Source organism: Camponotus floridanus, unplaced genomic scaffold (genome assembly GCF_003227725.1).
Source record: "Camponotus floridanus strain SB8 unplaced genomic scaffold, Cflo_v7.5 scaffold12, whole genome shotgun sequence".
In the NCBI taxonomy this organism is placed as follows: domain Eukaryota; kingdom Metazoa; phylum Arthropoda; class Insecta; order Hymenoptera; family Formicidae; genus Camponotus; species Camponotus floridanus.
In genome coordinates, this window is record NW_020229237.1 from 304,275 (window position 1) to 319,774 (window position 15,500).

Sequence of the window (15,500 nt, forward strand, 5' to 3'; positions counted from 1 at the left end):
GAGTAATAATGAAGGAAAAATACGAATATCAGCAGAATTATATTGATAATAAGAAACATGATGAATGAATTTTGTCACATGATAATTTTTCATAAATAATTTGTGCTTTAAGTTGCAAAAGTGAATCGACAAATTGTCACTGACAAGGGATACGTTTTATTTCAGGAATTCGTGAAGGATATCATTGAGGATACTTTGCAAGATCAAGAAACTATTTTAACAACTCGATTGGAATCATCCGCCGATTATCGCGCAGAGATTGCACTTTCATCGTGAACTCTACTAACGTTGGAATTATGCTTATACATCGTGCGGTTTAGTCGACCGCTGCCTTTCCCATAAACTGGAAGTGGATGACACATCTAGCAGCGAGAAGAGAGGAGCTCGATCTTTCAGGTATTCCCTTTCGAACAGCGAAATCGATTTCGCCGAAGGAAAACGAACATTATTGCGGGGTTCCTCTTGTCCCGATAAAGAATTTGTACTCGCAGCAACGGCGTAAATTTCAGTATTGCCGGCGCGTTCGTGCAAGAGTGTCCCGCCACGAAAGCCCCAACGCTATAGAAGTCATTCGGCGGAATTTACGTTAAACGTTGTCGACGGTAAGAAAGGTTGCGGCGAATGCTTATTTTTGCACGAATGCTAATATAGTGGCTACCGCGATATCCGCGAAACATGAAATCGTCGGAGAACGCCGGTGCAAATGGAAGATACGACACGGATTTTACAGTCGTACTCGCGCGCTCTCGCTACGAATAATAAAAATTCCTGACGGAATCGTGGAGGAGTAGTCTGAAAATCCGGGTGAGGTCCGGTAGCCTCAACAAACCGTTACGTTCCGAATTTAGTAACGCGGATTGCTTTCCGCGTCACGCACAGCCCGGCGATTAATGAGCGAGGAGCGTGTGCGGACGGAGAGTCGCGTGTCGCAATTTTTCTGTACGACCGGACCGATGCATCCGGGTCAGAGTATCGCGCTCGCCGATCCGCAATTACATTCCGCAACATTATTGCGCCGACCGATCATTATCAGGTAAAGAGTGTCGGCACCGAGCGAATTGATTCCGCGTTCGGAAAGGAATGGAAGGAAATCAATGTTTGAACATGATCGCGCGAAATTTATCGCCTCGACACGTAAAAATCTCGCCGGTTGAATCCACACCAGAGATTCCCACGTATGGTACGTACGTCGAGGCGGGCTGAACCGGCGCAAGGGTCGAGGAGAGAGAGATATAAAGGGGGAAGCGAGTAAAGATCCGACCCTTCCCTGCAACGATGTCCTTCCTTTTCGAGGAAGTTCGAGAGTGTAGAGAGAAAAAAATTTACATCTCTCAATGCGCGTTTCTTAAGCCTCCTCGATAGTGACGCAAGTCGAAAATTCATTCACCCCGGGAAGGTGTCATCCTGGGATTCCCCATCGAGAGATTCATCTCCGAAGTATCGACGCGACTCGAAAGCGCTTTAAGAGAACGTCGAAAGCCGCCGACGGGATCGTGACGTCGGTTGATCTTCGTTGAAAGATCCTCACGAGAATCGTGTCTATCTAAGTACATACGAGGTCGAGCCTTCACCTCGATCACCCAGTATAGAACCTCGCGACTGAGCGAGAGCGAGACGGAGTGCGAGATGGGAAGAGGGCGAGCGGAGAAGAGGAAGGGAAGCGGGACACGTGGAGCCGTGTAAGAGCGAGCGCGTGAACCGGGAAAGATTCCGGTGAGGAGCGAGAGGGCGGCGAGAGGAGAAAGGAGAGGAGGGAAAGCGGGGGGGAGGGCGAAGGCGCGAGAGATCGGTAAGAGGGGTCATTGGTTGTTCGTTGCGCGCTCAACGTATGGGAATCGTTATGGACCGACTATAGCCGTTGGAATGCGTCCTTTTTTTCCTTTTTGTGTCTCCCCCATATACCTGGCGGACCGCTCTTGCTCTGTTGCGGCGGCGGCGGTGGTGGCGAACCTCTTGCGGGCAATCCGGTCGGCCAGCGACCGACTGGGACGAGGAGCGTGTTCTCCGAGTCGGAGGAGGATCGAATTTGACTCGAAGAAAGAACGAGAAAGAGGGAGAGAAGCGGAGGGAGGATGGACGACATGCTGGAAGGAGAGAAAGATCTACCGCCGCGGAGAGGAGAAAGGAGCACGAGCAGAGAGATTGGGTTAACGGGGAGATGAGGGTGTAAGCGGCAGAGAGCCGAGCGTACCAGAACGAAGAGGGACAGCTGGCAGAAAGAGAAATAATGGGACTGCGAGATGAAAAAAAGCGATCAGAAGGAAAGTCGACGACGAACGTTGGAGCGAAATATCGAGGAGAGGAATCGGTAGAGGATAAAAAGATCGTGAAAGTTTGAAGCGAAAGAGAAAAAGGTGCGTGACGAGAAGAAAGATTGGCACGCACAAGAGAAGAACTGGAAAGAGAAAAGCAAGAAGAGAAAGACGCTATCAAGAGTCAAGCGAGGAAAAGACTAGGGGACGTATATCAAGAATGATGTTGTTTGAGAAGAAGCTTTTTGTACGAAAACGATACTTTCTCATGCAAGCACCATCTTCTACCGGCTGTACGTCGGAATAAAACAGCATCCGCATCGAAAAACGATCAACGTCATCAAGGTACGCCGATCGGATGAGCGCTAAGGTAAAAGTAAACATTTGCGGGAGTAGACCGCAGAAGTACCGTGTTCAAAACGTCAAGGGACCATGTACGGCGGAGGCAAACGGTGTTCGAAGGCACCGCAAAGAACAAGCTTGGGAACAAGAAGAGGGCTAGAGCAAGAGCGCGCAACCGATTGTCAGCATCTTTGTCTACCGACATTCGCTACGGATGAACCTGTCTGTGATTGCGGCCAATTAAAAAAAAAAAAAAGAAAAAAAAAGATCGGCCGATTACCGCCGAGAAGAGCGACGCAAGAATAAAGCGAAGGACACCGAAGAGCGGGATCGGGAAACCACGCGTGAGCGAAAGACCGGCGTAAGTGAGAAAGAGAGAGAAAAAGAAAGATCCCCGACGCTTTGCCACGGTAGAATGGATCTACCGGGTGGTGGAAGGAGACGCACGCCGATGAGAGATCCAAGGCAGATTCGAGTGGAACCGAGGCAAACGGATCGGCGAACGGGCGACCGGTAGAAGACGAAGGACAGGTATGAGACGCAGCCCGCGAAAAGTGACGAGGAGAGGGAGAGAGCCGGTCCTCTCTCTTTCTCTCTCTCTCTCTCATTGTTCTCAGCACGACGGTTTGGCTCCCTGACGTCACGACGACGATTTGAACAGGCCAATCGGCGCTCGCAGGCATCTCATCCGTCGGTTACTCGCTGGTGGGATCGCAGAGCAACCAGGTAGAGAAAACAGGATGATGGTAGAAGGGAGGAGGTGGAGGAAAAGGTAGTGGGGCCGCGGGACCGGTGCGTGCGGCCCAGACCTATTCAGTTGATCAGTGAGTGCGGTAGTTGTCTCATCTCGTACCGCGCCAGGTGTAACTTTCCTCTCTTTCTCTCTCAGTCTCTGTGTGTCCTTGATACGACGGAGACAGTGATGGAGTTAAATCTCATGGAACGTGCTCCGATCAGGAGCCAAAGCCACAGGTATGGTTTTCTCTCTGCTCAGGTATGTAGTTTTCTCCGACTACGCGGTTAGTTAGGCGTGCTAATGCGCAGTTTGAACAACGTCATCCAACTCTCGGAAGGAAAATTATCGATTCTATTCAAATTTTACACGTAATCGATTAAGGATGTAGTAAGATGCGAGAAATCTTCGAAATTTCTTTTTACTTGGAAAAATATTTCAAATGATCCAGAGAATTATAAAATAGCTTTTCAAGGTTTCTAGTCCCTCCCTCCCCTCCTTCACTTCTTAATATATTCTATACACAGCGGAAATATTTATAATCAATTCACACGATAAATTAACGTAATTCACTAAAATGGTTTCGTTTCTGAAATTATAGGAATATAAATGCAAAGAGAATATCGTGGATGGCTGAAGTGAAAAATGATTTAAGAATCTTTCGTTTTTCGAGCGATCGTTCTTATTTTTAACACTAATTATAAGTTAGAAAAAAGAAAAAAAGTCGTACACATTAATGTCTTTTCGCTCATTTGAACACATTCAATAACTATTGTGACTAGAATAATAATAAAAAACGTTAATAGTAATATCAATAATTATAATAAAATAATATTTAACATATTAATAAATTTTATGTAATAATTCCGTAATCAGAGGATAATCGTAACAAATTGTGTATTTATAAATATAAAAATCGATTGGAATCATGATTTGATACTAAAAAAATGATAAAAAATACAGAAAAAAATAGGGAGATTAGAAATTATTTCTAATGTCGATATTTTTCAATGCAATTTTCATCTTATATTTTATATAATTATAATATAAATAATAAAGAATTATTAACACCATTGTCTGTGAATAAAAATTCTCTGCGAATAAATTTTACACTTCTTGGTGTCGTGGAAATAATTAGAACTATAATAAATGCTTGGAAGACCTTTTCTAATTTTTTTTCTAAAGACTAATAAAAGCAAAAAACAATAAAAAATTCATTCGTTTAATTTATATTATTAATTTTTACATGTTTTACAAACATGTTGAGTTGTATTGAGAATATAATACGAAACCAGCATTTTTATAAGTTTACTCTTCCTTAAATTGATATAAGTACATTTTCTACCCGCATTGTTTTATGGAAATTCGTGTTTCAGCGTTAGTCTTACATCACTTTCGATATAACCTGCTTACCATATACCGGTTAACACGAGATACATTAGTTGAAATAAGCAGTTTTGAGAGTATCGAAGCGCGGAGTACCTTGAGTTTGTGCTTAATAGCGTTACTCTTACCAAGACCATTGTGTGTATTACGCTTAAAATTTAGCGTGCCGAAACGATTGAATACTAGAATTCTGGTCATACAATTAGAGAGTCAATATTCTAAATTGTAACTATAATTTTGCTATAAATTTAGTTACTTAATTTTTTCAAATTTATAAAACTTGCTTTAAATATGCATCTAAATTTAAAACAATTTTTAAACAAAAACGTTTATACATTTTTTAATCTCAATTTCTCTTTTATGATGCTATTCGCCGACATTTATTTATGAGATATAAAATTTGTTAAATTTGAAATTCTTGTTAATACTTTCGAATTATATTTTTCATCAGATAATTTTAAAATGCCATGAAATTCGCTCATCCTTAGATTAATATCCTTATTTTAAGGTTCGTTAAATAATAATTAACGTTAAATAATAAATAACGAAATGAACGAAAATGTGATTAAAAATAAGGAAACGTAGGATGTGCATGAAAATATAACATTCGTATCCTCTCAAGATATCGAAGAATTTCTTGAAGGCCGAATGTCAATGTCAGTATCGTCAAACACTTCGACCAATTAATTATCTCGTAAATTCAAATGGAGACCATCCGTGAAGGCTTTTCTATTAATACGTGCGACAAAGTCGAAGCAATCGTTTTGCATCTTGAACGATATAAGCAAGAAGTATTTGTAATCTTTTTTTCCTTCTTAATCTTTAAAAAGATATACTATTTTAATCTTCATAAAAAGAGTATGTATTATTGTAATTTTTAATATAAATTAATATTATTAATTAATTTTAAAATTACGATATTTTTAATTGCAAAAATAAAAATTGCATAAGTACATCAGTAAAAAAATTCACAAATGCAATATTTAATTTTTTTTTTTGTATATATATTCATTAATACTTAATTTCATCATTATTAATACTTAAAATATATTATTAATATACATATATTTAATATACATATATATATTTAATATATACATATATATATTTAATATACATATATATACAATATATATTTAATATACATATTTAATACTGAATTAATATATTATTTTCATTCTTTTAACAATTTTTTTACAGTTCCCCAATTTTAAATTTGCAAATTTATTTTCTTGCTTTTTATTCACTTTCCAAATACCGATTGCTTATTTCACATTCGCATTATCGGTGCGCGCATCTTCATCCTCGGGGATTCGCACCGTTTCGCGTGCGAATTTCCGTGGGCCTCTTAGCAACAGGTCATGCACACATCTACCGTGGAAAAACGGAGCCGCTGCTATGCAACTCGAGTGTCTTCTTCCTTGTCGCTCGATGATCATGTCTTACTTTTATCTGCTTCGTAATTCGCGATCGAACAGTTATTTCACATAATCATTTATATTTTGCAATAATCGTGTATACCTCGCTTAAATAGATATTTTATATGAATTTGTAGGAAAGTTGCGCAACATTTTTCAAATTTTGAATTTACAGAAAAACAATTCGCTAGGAAATTTTTTATTCGTCTGCGTATTATCTCTTAAGCAAAATCCAAATCTGACATAAAGAAAATTGAGTATAAATTAATAAATTAATAAATTAACACTAAATTTGTATCGATGAAGTATATTTCTTATCTCACTACTAACTCAATATTATTATAATTTTATTTGCAATTGCTATGAACCAATATACTTGTTCAAATAATATACATATTTAAAAAATATCTCGGGAACATTCTTTACACATGTGTATTGTCTGGATTAGTATTTTGAATTTAGAATAATACATCTATTTTCCGAATAATTGCTCCTTTCTTCATATATTTTTTTTATTTTTATAATTTATATAATTCGTTTGTAACGAAACAGGTGCATGAAAAGTGTTTTTGATGTATACATATAATAGCTAGGCAAGCATCCGATTTTTCACACGAATGTGGTCTTTTTTACAAATTCTTGACAAGAGATTTTGAATATGAAACCTTACAGAATATCTAAAAATAAATATAGCACGTCCGCGCGCGCACACATCGATAAGACACAATCATCAAAGTAACGATAATTCACGACGTTGTATCTCACGTTGGCGTGTTAAAAGAAATTTCAGCACGATCGATTACTCGTTTACACCGTGTAACGTGCGCTGCCGGTCCGTGTTGGAGCATATGTGCGTATTATGCACAAACTTGCACGCAACATCAACCACGGACCGTATTCTCGCGGTATCGATAAAAAGTACAATGTCAGATTATATTTTCCTCTTTGATATTTCCTTGGCCATTAATATTTTAAAAGGTATTTCCCTTTTTTTACAATTATATAAAGTAATTTCTAATTGCATATCTAATTACTTGTCAATATTTCAAAGGGCGGATTCGCAACTCAAGAAGACAATGTCCTATGCACATAAATTGTTCTAGGCATTTTTACCACTTTATTCCTGGTAGAATAATGAATATACGATGAGCCAAACGACAAAATATTCGAGAGGTTTTAGCGAATTTTTGTTATTCGTAGCCGAGAAGGGGAAAGAGAGAGATTGATCATATGCATTAATAATCGAATCACATCAGCATACGCTTGCGTTGTAAATGAAAGACAAATGAAAGTATTCTTCTTCACGTGTATTTTCTTTAATTTGTCGCAGCATGGAAAAAAAAGGTTGAGTGACCTATGTCCATATTTTTACTATGTCCATCTTTAAGTTTGTCCTTTGAAGTATTATCATATAATCAAAAATCTCTCTATATATAATTTAATCATCTTACATTTATTATATATTTATTTGTAATTATAACAAATTTTTAATTCTTTTTTTTTAATGGATTCTCCTGGTTGATGAGAGTTAACTCGATACCAGCAAAAAGTCGTTTCTGTACGCACATTCACCGAACAACCGCAACCGGTATTATTGCCGCACGGAAGCCTATATCGCATGCGATCTTCGTTGCGTCGGCGAACTCGCCGGAGATTGGCATGGTAGAGCAAACGTTCAAGGAATAAAATGCAAACATGCCGCATCTGCATACGTATGTATGTACGCGTTACGTGAATTTTCGTTTAAAAAAGCTAATCAATGTAAAATTCTCTCCGGGAATATACGAATAAATTCGACGCGATTTTAATAATTTTTTTTAAAATTTTATACAGAATTGAACGTGTCAAGTAGCTAAAAATATATCCTCCCCTTCTGATATATATTTGCATAAAATATTTATCTTAATAAAATTTTTATTTATATTTAACGATTTTTTCGATTCTTCGCGATAACTATTTCTATGTAAAGTTATATATTTATTATTATATAATTAACATATTCTCTCCAGTTTCTTTTTTTTAAATGACTTTATATATCTCATGCCTTTCAATATAATATCATATATTACATCATATATCATATATAACATATATTAGCAATAAGCCAACTTAAATATTATTTGTCAATTATCGCGCTACAGAGATATTACACAGAGAAGATATACGAATAATATTTCGTTAATTATCTTCATTTGAGATTCCATCAATGAAATAAATATTTATATTTTGAAAAATTATTTTTGATCAATTTTAAAACTCTTCGCGAATGGCACGAATCATTGACGATTGTTCCCATCTAATATATCTAATATATATAATTTCAGTTAATTTTTATATTTTCGGCGATTAAATTTTAAAATGTAAATTCACCCTGGTGAATTTACACTTTAAAATTTAATCGCCGAAAACATAAAAATTAACTGAAATTCACCCTGGTAAATTTACTGACGAATTTGGAGTAAAAATTAAATAAATTTTTCAGCGAAAAGTTCTAAAGACACATATAATTAAATAAATTAGTTTTATTAAATAAAAACATGCGACAATCTGAATACAAAATAACAAATTTTACATACCCTTCAGAAAAATTCTTTACATTATTCAGCTGCTTTAATCTTTTTTAATAATATTTTTATTTGAACAATAAAGAAATTATCTTTCAAGGTATCGTTTAAACTGGAGAAGTTATATATAACTAACGCAAAAAAGAGAAACATAAAGCGTAAATGCGTTTCTTGATTTTTTTTCTGCATTTCCATATCAAGTATATATTCAAGAGGTAAGGAAATTAAATCGATAAATATAATCGCAATGATAATGTCTGCAAGAGAAGCAGCAGTTATCTCGAGCAGTGACGCAGCTGTGTTTGCATAAACGATTGGAAATCGAAGCTCGTTAGAAATCGAATTTATCGGTCGTCGCGAAATATCGATCGAAAGTATCGAGAATCTTTTCGGAAACTTATATGGACAAATGACTCGATTATTACGAAATGCTTACGCGGTTTCAATGAGATAATAGGTACAGTCAACAGATCGTATCATCCGGAGACTTTGTAACGACTGAACCGTGAAGATGTTAATTAGATCGGCAAAGCAACGTCACATTACCAAGTCGAGTCATTTTTCAAGTTTTAAAATCATTGTAGAATCATATGAGATTACGTTCCAGAATAAAGATATAAAAATATTATAAATATGCTAAAATATTAATCAATGTTATTGATTTATAGATTATTTTTAATAAAAAGCACTTTATAATTTTGATTTCGTAATCAAAACCAGAAATGACAAAATTGTACGTAACTTAACTTATGTAATATTTAAATGCATCATACATTCAATTCATATGAATCACATAAATATTTTGTACAGAATTTTAATAATTAACTTATTATTTATTATTGCGTTTGATTTATTAATATATATATGATAATGATATCGCATATACAAAATTATATTTTTGTCATAATGAAAGACTTCTCATTTGGTGTTTAACACGTTTGAAATTTTTCAGTCTTAATCATCTCGAAAAAGCATTTCTTCGATGTAGTTTTGATATCTTAAATGTTCGAGCATTCCACGGATATTTTATCTAATTCGGACACGATATCAGCGATATCGTTAAAGCCTCAATTTAAAAAAATACATTACAATTTTTCGCGAAACGTATTTATAATCACGGAGAAAATCATAAAAATTACACATTATTGATATCAAAAAAATTTAATTCTTGTATCATTCGAATCAATACTGTTCGATCGCATGTAACAAATTAACAATAGTCGTTCATTGATCTCGCAAACAACTTCGCTGTCTTATCAGCGAACATACGTATCTTCCTTTCGAGTATGCCACTGCCGGATATTAGTAAAATACTCTGGAAAGGTGCGATAAACGGTATATAGTTGTAACAACAGTGGCAGATAAGCGCGAGAAATCGAAGGCCAATTCAACTTATCAGACAGATACGTTATACTTACGTGTGTTTATTGTAGCTATACATACGTGACGTCCGATTACACGGTTCGGATAAGATAGAATCGGGAATCGCTCGGTTCTTGGACCGAGATTGGAATTTATTCGTGTTCGAAATCTGGCAGCGAGCAAGTGTCATTTTAACGCGAATCGGCAGACGGCCGTCCTTGACATTTTGTACGTTGTGATAATGAAATTAAACTGTTCTCAAGCGAGCTCTAAAGTGCCATCGTGACCGTGAAGTGAAGGATCGAAAGAATTCGTTACGAATATTATTTTTACACCGCGTACACCGTTCTGTTGGCGTGTCACTAAACCTGACCTGACCTTTTACGCGTAATAATAATTCTAAAAACTGTAATAAATCGCACGTTTACAGTGTGCGTTACGTATGATTTTTTTCTAGATTACTTTCAATTTTTCCTCGCTCTCGATAACGTTATGTCAGGTTATCATATCATCGTCATATTAAAACAGAATGTGCGTTATAATACAGCTATAATGTAAATATAAGTATAATTTAAATTTATCCTGCATGATCACACTTTCACCAATTTCTATCGCCAAGTACGTTCTAATATCACAATGATAAGTGTATTCGTGTTGAACGCGGGACGATAACGGCTGCTTTTTGTGGCGCAATGTAACATATAAAAAAATTGCCACGGGCGACTTTATGATAAAGCGACAAGCGGCATTGGTTTCTTTTTGAAAGCAGAGATTTATTTTAAGAGCAGAAAGTGTTACTGCTCTTGTAGGAGACAGAGCGACATAAAGCTTGTGTATATCTGTATGTGTGAGAGAGAGAGTGAGATTGAGAGAGCGGTTTGAAAATAAAATCGAATCCAGATACGGACGATATACGGGACGATATAGCAAGATCATAACTTTCTCCGAAGGAAGGTTCTTACGAAACTTTATACCGGTCTGCATACATACTTGCCGACTCGACTTCAATGAAAAGTACTTTAATAAGCAATTCCGCAACGTAATGGAAAGAGTATACGGATAATATCTTCTCGTGCCACAGGGGATTAAGAACCGATATATCGCGATAATTCCCAAACGAGAACGCATATCGTGCATAAATTATTGATCTATTTATAAATGCTGTTTATAATTGCTGGCAACGTGACTACGAATTATTTATTTAAGTGGTAATGTTAAAAAATAAAAGGATTTGAATGCACACAATATCTTTCATGTAGAGAGTCGGTGACATCAATGTAAAATGCGGAAGAACATATGCGTGAGTCTTACTCATTCGCTCCATGAATCGCATTAATTAATCGACTAGAATACAAGAGTTCTCGTTAAATTGAAATCCGCAAGACTTCAATGACGTGTCAGTGCAACTAAGTAATTGCTTAGCCGCATTGACACATCATTGAAGTTTCATGTAATTACACATAACGTGACGATGCACATAATGGGACTTAATACACGATGGCAGGACCGAATATAGATATGCATCTTTTTAGATGTTATATAAATAAAATTTGCTCGACCAAATAGTTTCACTATTTAAAATTCAATCAAAACCGAAGATAATTATAATAATAGCTGCATTAATCATTATGTTAATGCATATCTCTTTACAAGATAAATATCAAATTGAGCCTCAACGAGCCATAATTTTATCGTTTCTCTCATCACGAAGACCTTTTATAAGAGTTTTCAGACGTATGTTTAGTCATCGTCACATTATGTATCCGCGGGTCCAGGTTACGCGACTTTCACTGCGAAATGTCAACGGCTGTTTCACTTTTCAGCTCCCCATCGTGCACGCATATCGATCAATCCGTTTACACGCAACAAAGGGACAATTGTTGTAAAGCGATTTACGATTTCTCTCTGTATCTGTTTCAGATAATAGACGCGATGGCCGCGTGTGTATTATATGTCGATGAGATTGGATCTTGCAGCCAGGAAAGAGAGCGAAGACCTAACTTCCAACTGAGAATAGAGAAACTCACGGATTCGATTTATTTATATTCTTTTTCCACGTTGAAAAGTTGTAGGAAAAAAATAATTTGCGAAATATTCATTACAACGAAGTAAGAAATATTTTACTCCAATATTTATATCGCGTTTAAAATAAAATGTGAATTACATTTTCAGTTTACAATATTATGTGAAAATGGCCGGAAATTTATTTTTGGAGTCTTTGATTATATAATGAAAGGAATGTAATATTTTCATTTTGAATGTACAATAGCAACAGGCGGACTTATTTTAATTTTTCTCTCATCAGCGATTCACGAAATCGCAATCGGAGGAAAATATCCTATTATATATATATATATATATATTCAAAAAGGTCTTGGCGCGGACATTTTCTTTGGTTATCTAGCTGTATGAGTTTTATTCTACATCATAAAGCTAGGTTACCGGAGTTAAGCTCCTCGCCATATCAACTCCAGCAATCTTCCCCTTATGCGTTTCTACGCTTCAGCGAAAATAAAGCACCGAGACGCCGAAACTGTTACACCTGAGGTGTCCTGGGCATCATCGCGGCATCAACTTATCGAGTAACAAAGGCAAAGTGATAAAAAAAAATTTAAGATTATAAATTATAATTTTAGAAATTAACAGTTGAATTTTGACATATTTCTGTGCAATATTATGATTCATTGTATGCAATTGATGCAATTATATTTAACGATTTACTTATGTTATTCACATTTTACTAGATACATGATACTAGATGGATACTAGATAAACTTGAATGTCAAGATCATTCTGTTGTACATATGTGTCCGAAGACACATGTGTCCTACTGATTGTCACTCGAATCGAATGAATAAAAATAGCGAACCCCGCAAAATCCGCTCCTCTCTTCCATGTTTTCAAACAGAAAGGGACCCATGGTATTGTGTCGAATAATTTTCAGCTGTTAGGTCCTCACAATGGACCGAGTGTTCGGTTATGAAGAACCATGCAAACACAGATCCATAAAGGAGTATAAGCGACGCAGTCGCCGAACCCGCAACCGCAGCAGGCAAATGCGAGAGTATCGTCTAACATAAGTCGTAGCTGTATGTATGGCTCTCTGTATTCTCCTCGTGCGTGAAACTACGAGTTGGGCATTAGTAATTGTCGTTAGTGTCGATGACTCGTGACCAGTTTGTCGAGAGGAGAGGACTTTTCAAAGTCGCGCAACATCGATGTTCTCTCGCACATTTTTATTTCGCATCTACATCACGCGCGGCTCTATCACGGCTGAAAAGAATGTCCGCTATTTCGATAATCACACTTTGGAGAAAGTTACATTGTTATATCGCACCGGAACCAGCATAAATGCGGGACGCGTCCCACAATTCGACGAAGCTTACACAATAAATGGTCGGTTATTTTTTTCTTTCCTCTTAATCCGCAAATTGATTTAATTTCTCGAATCACGAGTTTTATTTTCGAAATGAATTTCGTCAATTTGAAAGCCGCATTTTCCCTCGTTATATCATTGTTAATATAGTTCTCATTGTTGCAGATATACACGTGCGATCTTTGGACAGATTTCTCTTACGAAGATCCTATTGACAATTTATTTTGACTGCTTTTGGGAAAAATTTGTGCACGTCGTGAGTTCAAAGTTAACATATCGAAGGCACGCCTCGCGAGAACGGAACCAGTTGTTTCATTAAACACACGCTGTGCCTATGAAACGTTACATTTTAAGTGTGTGCCGACACGGTGCGTGACGACGATGGTTCCCACAATAAAGAAGCCGGGATATGTTTACCAATTATACATATGTATATGCGACCACAGGAACGAACACGTCCGGCGTGATATCGCAAGAAAAATTCTTTGGCTTTGTTTAAATTGCATGTAAAAGTTAGAACAATACCAAAAATATGATGCTTTATAAAATACGTAACATCAAAAGGAATAGAAGAAGAATGCCAATCACATTATTCTTTTACTTAATTCTTTCTAAAATTTATTTGTAAGTTTTCTTTAAAATATTTAAAATAACTTAAAGCATTAAATGATGAATTAAATGATGAATATAAATGATACATTTAAAGAAATTTTTTTACGTAGATTTGAAAAATAAAATTGAACAAATGGTGTTCTCTCTTTTCGCAATGATAATCCTAACATGAACAGTAGCTTAGTTGGACTCAATCGGTTCAAGGGTTTTAAATATTGATTCTGTATATAACTTTTTCTATTTTCTTTTATTTATCATGTATATACACGTATAGCGTAAAATTTTTATCATCTTATATAATCATTGATACTCTTGAAATTATAAGATCAGAAAAAATGAAGATTTTAGATTATTTCATCATTTAATGGTTGATATTAAATTTTATATCATGACGAAAAAATGATTAAAACTACCTGAATTGTAATCTTTACGTACGCTTCAAAACGTCCATTCTTCTTTTTTCATTTTTCACTATCCATAAAGCTGACAAAAGATTTATCCGCGACAAGGAGCAAAATCGTACATTTCCAGATCCATGACGATGTTCTGGATCAAAAGTAACACTGTTAACAAAAGAAAATTATTGAAGAAGAAAAGATAAGAAGATAAGAAATTTTTTAAATGTACGATAACATTTATCTTTATTTTACTGTCATAATTAATAATTATTTATTGTCATTATTATTAATCATTCTTTTTCTATCTGCAAGATTATAAGATAGTTATTCATTATAATCGACATTGTCATTATAATTCTATGTAAATATGATGCTCTTGTGAATCATTTTATATTGCGGAACAACATATGATTACGTTAAACTGCTGTATGTCATTATTTGAATGTTTTTCTTTTATATTTCTCTATGTTTCATTTTATATCTTCAATATCATCAATTTTGAAAGGGATGAAAACTTTATATACTTGAAATATTTTTAGAATATTAAATCTTGGTATTGTTATATAAAACGATATAAACTTTACATATATTTTATCTATAATAATGTTAAATAAAAGCATAAATTACTATAAAAAGCAAGAGCTTCAGCAATCTGTTATATTTGAATTAAAAATTTTATTAGAAGATATAACTTAGATACGTATTTATAAAATAATTTTAAAAAAATGTAGATATTATTTGTCTTTATTTTAAGTCAATCTATTTGTAACAAAAATTGTAAAGCAACTGAAACAATCATATGCTGATTACTTTGTTCTTTATTTTTATGTCTTGCTCAACATTTTGCATGAATGATCAATCAATATTTTAATACTCGAGTTTCATTAATTTATTAGTAGAGAAGTTATAAAACTTCTCTACTAATAAATTAATATTTATTGTACATATATTCATAATCTGATATTTTGCTCTAACTAATCAATGTCTTTTCTAGATGTTGGAGTAAGTACAAATCGAAACCGTTGGAAACGTTAAAATCTTCACCTTCCAGACAAAG